Source organism: Pseudorca crassidens, chromosome 1 (assembly GCF_039906515.1).
Source record: "Pseudorca crassidens isolate mPseCra1 chromosome 1, mPseCra1.hap1, whole genome shotgun sequence".
Taxonomy (NCBI): Eukaryota; Metazoa; Chordata; class Mammalia; order Artiodactyla; family Delphinidae; genus Pseudorca; species Pseudorca crassidens.
The window spans coordinates 158,559,358-158,569,509 of record NC_090296.1 but is presented as its reverse complement, the minus strand read 5'-3'; the positions used below and the strand labels follow the sequence as shown (position 1 = coordinate 158,569,509).

Here is a 10,152-nt window from a genome sequence, read left to right as displayed (position 1 = left end):
AAAGGCAGGACAGGCCATGGAGAACTGGGAGCCTTGTTATGCTGATGGGCGGGATGTAAATTGCCAACAGCCACTCTGGAGAAGTGTATGGTGTTTCCTGAAACATCTAAAAAACAAAGCAACAGAGCCTAGGGCACTTCCACTTATGGTCCTATAGCTTAGGGAAATTAAAATCAAAAAGACACAGCCACCCCAAAGTTTGGAACAGCTGTGTTTACAAGAACCTCGTTTACGGTACAAGTTCAATATCACAGAAAGCGAAAAATGGATAAAGAAGTTGTGGTACTTACGTACAATGCAATATCACTCAGCAATGAACTCTATGTCATCAGGCCCGTAGCAGCATAATGAGTGGATTCAGGTATGATGATTCTAAGTGAAATAAGTCACACAGAAAAAGAAACATCATAAGATATCACTACTAAACGGAATCTAAACTTGGCTACAAAGGAACTGAATTACAAAACAGAACAGGGTCTCAAATGTAGAAAACCATCTTATGTTTGCTTAAGGGGAAAGGTGAGTTGGGGTGCTGCATAAAACCAGAGATTGAAATTAGCACAGATACCGTTCCATAAGCCAAATACGTAATACACAAGAGCTACTCCTTGCTCAACGAAGTGGACTCTACACCCCATATTAAACGCCTAAGAATATAGCTGACTAGTAAGTATCTTAAAACCTATGGATTTCTATGTCTCCGAAAGAGAATCAAGCGTGTGTACAGCGGCATAAACGCAGCAGTGATAGGATTGGTGAAGTTCGGTGAGCAAATGCACAACCTTTGAAGTCATATTGCATGGTACCCATTCCATGGGTCTCAACTCTCCAGGTTTAAGGGATTCTTCCTTCAGCTAAAACATGCATGTGGAACCCAGAGTATGATCCACCGTGTGATCGGGAAACGTGTTCAAATGTGTCTCAGTCTTCGTCCCCTGGTACTCGGGTGAAACATTCCAGTCACTTTACTAAAACTCTCCCCACTTGGAGAGTCAGTGCCTTTAACCTCCTGTTTGTCCCAGTTTGCAACTTCTGCGGAAGATGAACAGGAATAGGGAGAACCAATGAGAGACTAGCTGGAGGTGTCTGGAAGGGCAAATTTAACTCTCATTTCCCACCAGGAAGAGGAATTAACCAAAGGCTCAGCGTGCCATGCCGGAACCACGCTAGGGCCTGAAGCAATGCTGCGGTGTTGCGGCCAGCTCACAAGAAAGCGAGTTGAAGAAAGGAGCTCAGAGGCACTGTAATTCACAAACCTGCAGAGTTATAAATGACAGCTATCGTCCAAAAATATATTGAAGTATGGCTGCCAAGAGGACTTGAAAGCGGGGCAGAATTGCAGGAAACCGATTTCAGGATGTAGACAGGAATTGCATGTAAAGCATAGGAAAAGAGGCAGAACGTCCACAATGACGCACTTGGCCAAAAAGGGCGTATGCGTTTTTTCCTGAATATATTCAGGAAAAAACGCATACGCCCTTTTGGGCCAACCAAGCAAGCTTGCAAAGGAAATCTGCACTACAATGAAGTCTCACTGCCCCCCGGTCAAAAGGGCCATCTGAAAAAAGTGTAAAATCCAGAAAGGCAGGACAGGCCATGGAGAACTGGGAGCCTTGTTATGCTGATGAGCGGGATGTAAATTGCCAACAGCCAATCTGGAGAAGTGTATGGTGTTTCCTGAAACATCTAAAAAACAAAGCAACAGAGCCTAGGGCACTTCCACTTATGGTCCTATAGCTTAGGGAAATTAAAATCAAAAATACACAGCCACCCGAAAGTTTGGGACGGCTCTGTTTACAAGAACCTCGTTTACGGTACAAGTTCAATATCACAGAAAGTGAAAAATGGATAAAGAAGTTGTGGTACTTACGTACAATGCAATATCACTCAGCAATGAAATCTATGTCATCAGGCCCATAGCAGCATAATGATTGGATTCAGGTACGATGATTCTAAGTGAAATAAGTCATACAGAAAAAGAAACATCATAAGATATCACTACTACACGGAATGTAAACTTGGCTACAAAGGAACTGAATTACAAAACAGAACAGGGTCTCAAATGTAGAAAACCAACTTATGCTTGCTTAAGGGAAAAGGTGAGTTGGGGTGCTGCATAAAACCAGAGATTGAAATTAGCCAGATACCGTTCCATAAGCCAAATATGTAATAGACAAGAGCTACTCCTTGCTCAACGAAGTGGACTCAACGCCCCATATTAAACGCCTAAGAATATAACTGACTAGTAAGAATCTTAAAACCTATGGATTTATATGTCTCCAAAAGAGAATCAAGCATGTGTACAGCGGCATAAACGCAGCAGTGATAGGATTGGTGAGGTTCGGTGAGCAAATGCAGACCCTTTGAAGTCATATTGCATGGTACCCATTCCATGGGTCTCAACTCTCCAGGTTTAAGGGATTCTTCCTTCAGCTAAAACATGCATGTGGAACCCAGAGTATGATCCACCGTGTGATCGGGAAACGTGTTCAAATGTGTCTCAGGTTTCGTCCCCTGGTACTCGGGTGCAACATTCCAGACGCTTTACTAACACTCTCCCCACTTGGAGAGTCAGTGCCTTTAAGCTCCTCTTTGGCCCAGTTTGCAATTTCTTTGGGAAATGAACAGGAATAGGGAGAACCAATGAGAGACTAGATGGAGGTGTGTGGACGGGCAAATTTTACTCTCATTTCCCACCAGGAAGAGGAATTAACCAAAGTCTCAGTGTGTCATGCCGGAACAACACTAGGGCCTGAAGCAAGGCTGCAGTGTTGCGGCCAGCCCACAAGAAAGCGAGTTGAAGAAAGGAGCTCAGGGGCACTGTAATTCACAAACCTGCAGAGTTATAAATGACAGCTATCGTCCAAAAATATATTGAAGTAAGGCTGCCAAGAGGACTTGAAAGCGGGGCAGAATTGCAGGAAACTGATTTCAGGAGGTAGACTGGAATTGCATGTAAAGCATAGGAAAAGAGGCAGAACGTCCACAATGATGCACTTGGCCAAAAAGGGCGTATGCGTTTTTTCCTGAATATATTCAGGAAAAAACGCATACGCCCTTTTTGGCCAACCAAGCAAGCTTGCAAAGGAAATCTGCACTACAATGAAGTCTCACTGTCCCCCGGTCAAAAGTGCCATGTGAAAAAATGTTAAATCCAGAAAGGCAGGACAGGCCATGGAGACGTGGGAGCCTTGTTATGCTGATGGGCGGGATGTAAATTGCCAACAGCCACTCTGGAGAAGTGTATGGTGTTTCCTGAAACATCTAAAAAAGAAAACAACAGAGCCTAGGGCACTTCCACTTATGGTCCTATAGCTTAGGGAAATTAAAATCAAAAAGTCACAGCCACCCCAAAGTTTGGGACGGCTCTGTTTACAAGAACCTCGTTTACAGTAGAAATTCAATATCACAGAAAGTGAAAAATGGATAAAGAAATTGTGATACTTACGTACAATGCAATATCACTCAGCAATGAAATCTATGTCATCAGGCCCGTAGCAGCATAATGAGTGGATTCAGGTACGATGATTCTAAGTGAAATAAGTCACTCAGAAAAAGAAACATCATAAGATATCACTAATACACGGAATGTAAACTTGGCTACACAGAAACTGAATTACAAAACAGAACAGGGTCTCAAATGTAGAAAACCAACTTATGCTTGCTTAAGGGGAAAGGTGAGTTGGGGTGCTGCATAAAACCACAGATTGAAATTAGCACAGATACCGTTCCATAAGCCAAATACGTAATAGACAAGAGCTACTCCTTGCTCAACGAAGTGGACTCTACACCCCATATTAAACGCCTAAGAATATACCTGACTACTAAGTATCTTAAAACCTATGGATTTCTATGTCTCTGAAAGAGAATCAAGCGTGTGTACAGCGGCATAAACGCAGCAGTGATAAGATTGGTGATTTTCAGTGAGCAAATGCACAACCTTTGAAGTCATATTGCATGGTACCCATTCCATGGGTCTCAACTCTCCAGGTTTAAGGGATTCTTCCTTCAGCTAAAACATCCATGTGGAACCCAGAGTATGATCCACCGTGTGATTGGGAAACGTGTTCAAAAGTGTCTCAGGTTTCGTCCCCTGGTACTCGGGTGCAACATTCCAGACGCTTTACTAACATTCTCCCCACTTGGAGAGTCAGTGCTTTTAACCTCCTGTTTGGCCCAGTTTGCAATTTCTGCGGAAAATGAACAGGAATAGGGAGAACCAATGAGAGACTAGCTGGAGGTGTCTGGACGGGCAAATTTAACTCTCATTTCCCACCAGGAAGAGGAATTAACCAAAGGCTCAGCGTGCCATGCCGGAACCACACTAGGGCCTGAAGCAATCCTGCGGTGTTGCGGCCAGCTCAGAAGAAAGCAAGTTGAAGAAAGGAGCTCAGGGGCACTGTAATTCACAAACCTGCAGAGTAATAAATGACAGCTATCGTCCAAAAATATATTGAAGTAAGGCTGCCAAGAGGACTTGAAAGTGGGGCAGAATTGCAGGAAACCGATTTCAGGAGGTAGACTGGAATTGCATGTAAAGCATAGGAAAAGAGGAAGAACGTCCACAATGATGCACTTGGCCAAAAAGGGCGTATGCGTTTTTTCCTGAATATATTCAGGAAAAAATGCATACGCCCTTTTTGGCCAACCAAGCAAGCTTGCAAAGGAAATCTGCACTGCAATGAAGTCTCACTGCCACCTAGTCAAAAGGGCCATCTGAAAAAAGTGTAAAATCCAGAAAGGCAGAACAGGCCATGGAGAACTGGGAGCCTTGTTATGCTGATGAGCGGGATGTAAATTGCCAACAGCCACTCTGGAGAAGTGTATGGTGTTTCCTGAAACATCTAAAAAACAAAGCAACAGAGCCTAGGGCACTGCCACTTATGGTCCTGTAGCTTAGGGAAATTAAAATCAAAAAGACACAGCCACCCCAAAGTTTGGGACGGCTCTGTTTACAAGAACCTCATTTACGGTACAAGTTCAATATCACAGAAGGTGAAAAATGGATAAAGAAGTTGTGGTACTTACGTACAATGCAATATCACTCAGCAATGAAATCTATGTCATCAGGCCCGTAGCAGCATAATGAGTGGATTCAGGTACGATGATTCTAATTGAAATAAGTCACACAGAAAAAGAAACATCATAAGATATCACTACTACACGGAATGTAAACTTGGCTATACAAGAACTGAATTACAAAACAGAACAGGGTCTCAAATGTAGAAAACCAACTTATGCTTGCTTAAGGGGAAAGGTGAGTTGGGGTGCTGAATAAAACCAGAGATTGAAATTAGCACAGATACCGCTCCATAAGCCAAATATGTAATAGACAAGAGCTACTCCTTGCTCAACGAAGTGGACTCTACACCCCATATTAAACGCCTAAGAATATAGCTGACTAGTAAGTATCTTAAAACCTATGGATTTATATGTCTCCAAAAGAGAATCAAGCATGTGTACAGCGGCATAAACGCAGCAGTGATAGGATTGGTGAGGTTCGCTGAGCAAATGCAGACACTTTGAAATCATATTGCATGGCCCATTCCATGGGTCTCAACTCTCCAGGTTTAAGGGATTCTTCCTTCAGCTAAATCATGCATGTGGAACCCAGAGTATGATCCACCGTGTGATCGGGAAATGTGTTCAAATGTGTCTCAGTTTTTGTCCCCTGGTACTCGGGTGCAACATTCCAGATGCTTTACTAACACTCTCCCCACTTGGAGAGTCAGTGCCTTTAAGCTCCTCTTTGGCCCAGTTTGAAATTTCTTTGGAAAATGAACAGGAATAGGGATAACCAATGAGAGACTAGATGGAGGTGTCTGGACGGGCAAATTTTCCTCTCATTTCCCACCAGGAAGAGGAATTAACCAAAGGCTCAGCGTGTCATGCCGGAACCACACTAGGGCCTGAAGCAAAGCTGCGGTGTTGTGGCCAGCTCACAAGAAAGCGAGTTGAAGAAAGGAGCTCAAGGGCACTGTAATTCACAAACCTGCAGAGTTATAAATGACAGCTATCGTCCAAAAGTATAATGAAGTAAGGCTGCCAAGAGGACTTGAAAGCGGGGCAGAATTGCAGGAAACCGATCGCAGGAGGTAGACTGGAATTGCATGTAAAGCATAGGAAAAGAGGCAGAACGTCCACAATGATGCACTTGGCCAAAAAGGGCATAGGCGTTTTTTCCTCAGGAAAAAACGCATACGCCCTTTTTGGCCAACCAAGCAAGCTTGCAAACGAAATCTGCACTACAATGAAGTCTCACTGCCCCCCGGTCAAAAGGGCCATCGGAAAATAGTGTAAAATCCAGAAAGGCAGGACAGGCCATGGAGAACTGGGAGCCTTGTTATGCTGATGGGCGAGATGTAAATTGCCAACAGCCACTCTGGAGAAGTGTATGGTGTTTCCTGACACATCTACAAAACAAAGCAACAGAGCCTAGGGCACTTCCACTTATGGTCCTATAGCTTAGGGAAATTAGAATCAAAAAGGCACAGCCACCCCAAAGTTTGGGACGGCTCTGTTTACAAGAACCTCGTTTACAGTACGAGTTCAATATCACAGAAAGTGAAAAATGGATAAAGAAGTTGTGGTAGGTACATACAATGCAATATCACTCAGCAATGAAATCTATGTCATCAGGCCCGTAGCAGCATAATGAGTGGATTCAGGTACGATGATTCTAAGTGAAATAAGTCACACAGAAAAAGAAACATCATAAGATATCACTACTACACGGAATGTAAACTTGGCTACACAGGAACAGAATTACAAAACAGAACAGGGTCTCAAATGTAGAAAACCAACTTATGCTTGCTTAAGGGGAAAGGTGAGTTGGGGTGCTGCATAAAACCAGAGATTGAAATTAGCACAGATACCGTTCCATAAGCCAAATATGTAATAGACAAGAGCTACTCCTTGCTCAACGAAGAGGACTCAACACCCCATATTAAACGTCTAAGAATATACCTGACTAGTAAGAATCTTAAAACCTATGGATTTATATATCTCCTAAAGAGAATCAAGCGTGTGTACAGTGGCATAAATGCTGCAGTGATAGGATTAGTGAGGTTCGGTGAACACATGCAGACCCTATGAAATCATATTGCATGGTACCCATTCCATGGGTCTCAACTCTCCAGGTTTAAGGGATTCTTCCTTCAGCTAAAACATGCATGTGGAACCCAGAGTATGATCCACCGTGTGATTGGGAAACGTGTTCAAATGTGTCAGTTTTCGTCCCCTGGTACTCGGGTGCAACATTCCAGACGCTTTACTAACACTCTCCCCACTTGGAGAGTCAGTGCCTTTAACCTCCTGTTTGGCCCAGTTTGCAATTTCTGCGGAAAATGAACAGGAATAGGGAGAACCAATGAGAGACTAGCTCGAGGTGTCTGGACGGGCAAATTTAACTCTCATTTCCCACCAGGAAGAGGAATTAACCAAAGGCTCAGCGTGCCATGCCGGAACCACACTAGGGCCTGAAGCAAGGCTGTGGTGTTGCAGCCAGCTCACAAGAAAGCGAGGTGAAGAAAGGAGCTCAGGGGCACTGTAATTCACAAACCTGCAGAGTTATAAATGACAGCTATCGTCCAAAAATCTATTGAAGTAAGGCTGCCAAGAGGACTTGAAAGCGGGGCAGAATTGTAGGAAACCGATTTCAGGAGGTAGACTGGAATTACATGTAAAGCATAGGAAAAGAGGCAGAACGTCCACAATGATGCACTTGGCCAAAAAGGGCGTATGCATTTTTTCCTGAATATATTCAGGGAAAAACGCATACGCACTTTTTGGTCAACCAAGCAAGCTTGCAAAGGAAATCTGCACTACAATGAAGTCTCACTGCCCCCCTGTCAAAAGGGCCATCGGAAAATAGTGTAAAATCCAGAAAGGCAGGACAGGCCATGGAGAACTCGGAGCCTTGTTATGCTGATGGGCGAGATGTAAATTGCCAACAGCCACTCTGGAGAAGTGTATGGTGTTTCCTGCCACATCTACAAAACAAAGCAACAGAGCCTAGGGCACTTCCACTTATGGTCCTATAGCTTAGGGAAATTAGAATCAAAAAGGCACAGCCACCCCAAAGTTTGGGACGGCTCTGTTTACAAGAACCTCGTTTACAGTACGAGTTCAATATCACAGAAAGTGAAAAATGGATAAAGAAGTTGTGGTAGGTACATACAATGCAATATCACTCAGCAATGAAATCTATGTCATCAGGCCCGTAGCAGCATAATGAGTGGATTCAGGTTCGATGATTCTAAGTGAAATAAGTCACACAGAAAAAGAAACATCATAAGATATCACTACTACACGGAATGTAAACTTGGCTACACAGGAACAGAATTACAAAACAGAACAGGGTCTCAAATGTAGAAAACCAACTTATGCTTGCTTAAGGGGAAAGGTGAGTTGGGGTGCTGCATAAAACCAGAGATTGAAATTAGCACAGATACCGTTCCATAAGCCAAATATGTAATAGACAAGAGCTACTCCTTGCTCAACGAAGAGGACTCAACACCCCATATTAAACGTCTAAGAATATACCTGACTAGTAAGAATCTTAAAACCTATGGATTTATATGTCTCCGAAAGAGAATCAAGCGTGTGTACAGTGGCATAAATGCTGCAGTGATAGGATTAGTGAGGTTCGGTGAACACATGCAGACCCTATGAAATCATATTGCATGGTACCCATTCCATGGGTCTCAACTCTCCAGGTTTAAGGGATTCTTCCTTCAGCTAAAACATGCATGTGGAACCCAGAGTATGATCCACCGTGTGATCGGGAAATGTGTTCAAATGTGTCAGGTTTCATCCCCTGGTACTCGGGTGCAACATTCCAGACGCTTTACTAACACTCTCCCCACTTGGAGAGTCAGTGCCTTTAACTTCCTGTTTGGCCCAGTTTGCAATTTCTGCGGAAAATGAACAGGAATAGGGAGAACCAATGAGAGACTAGCTGGAGGTGTCTGGACGGGCAAATTTAACTCTCATTTCCCACCAGGAAGAGGAATTAACCAAAGGCTCAGCGTGCCATGCCGGAACCACACTAGGGCCTGAAGCAATCCTGCGGTGTTGCGGCCAGCTCAGAAGAAAGCAAGTTGAAGAAAGGAGCTCAGGGGCACTGTCATTCACAAACCTGCAGATTGAAAAATTATAGCTATCGTCCAAAAATATATTGAAGTAAGGCTGCCAAGAGGACTTGAAAGCGGGGCAGAATTGCAGGAAACCGATTTCAGGAGGTAGACTGGAATTGCACGTAAAGCATAGGAAAAGAGGCAGAACGTCCACAATGATGCACTTGGCCAAAAAGGGCGTATGCGTTTTTTCTTGAATATATTCAGGAAAAAACGCATACGCACTTTTTGGCCAACCAAGCAAGCTTGCAAAGGAAATCTGCACTACAATGAAGTCTCACTGCCCCCCGGTCAAAAGGGCCATCTGAAAAAAGTGTAAAATCCAGAAAGGCAGGACAGGCCATGGAGACATGGGAGCCTTGTTATGCTGATGGGCAGGATGTAAATTGCCAACAGCCACTCTGGAGAAGTGTATGGTGTTTCCTGAAACATCTACAAAACAAAGCAACAGAGCCTAGGGCACTTCCACTTATGGTCCTATAGCTTAGGGAAATTAAAATCAAAAAGACACAGCCACCCCAAAGTTTGGGACGGCTCTGTTTACAAGAACCTCGTTTACGGTACAAGTTCAATATCGCAGAAAGCGAAAAATGGATAAAGAAGTTGTGGTACTTACGTACAATGCAATATCACTCAGCAATGAAATCTATGTCATCAGGCCCGTAGCAGCATAATGAGTAGATTCAGGTACGATGATTCTAAGTGAGATAAGTCACACAGAAAAAGAAACATCATAAGATATCACTACTACACGGAATGTAAACTTGGCTACACAGGAACTGAATTACAAAACAGAACAGGGTCTCAAATGTAGAAAACCAACTTATGCTTGCTTAAGGGGAAAGGTGAGTTGGGGTGCTACATAAAACCAGAGATTGAAATTAGCACAGATACCGTTCCATAAGCCAAATATGTAATAGACAAGAGCTACTCCTTGCTCAATGAAGAGGACTCAACACCCCATATTAAACGTCTAAGAATATACCTGACTAGTAAGAATCTTAAAACATATGGA

At 43.5% G+C, this 10,152-nt stretch overlaps 1 long non-coding RNA gene across 5 annotated transcripts in view; it reads right to left on the bottom strand.

Annotated features, from left to right (window-relative positions):
• Window positions 1-312: 312 nt before the first annotated feature.
• The window catches only part of LOC137203500 (uncharacterized), an 838,571-nt gene continuing 828,731 nt past the window's right edge, over window positions 313-10,152 (bottom strand). For 2 of the 5 annotated variants that reach the window (XR_010933157.1, XR_010933227.1), the window contains one exon: window positions 314-372. This is a non-coding gene — a long non-coding RNA (uncharacterized lncRNA). Of the gene's footprint in view, window positions 373-1,867; window positions 1,953-10,152 lie in introns of those variants that run through there. The other 3 variants (XR_010933161.1, XR_010933175.1, XR_010933166.1) reach the window with 3 other exon arrangements.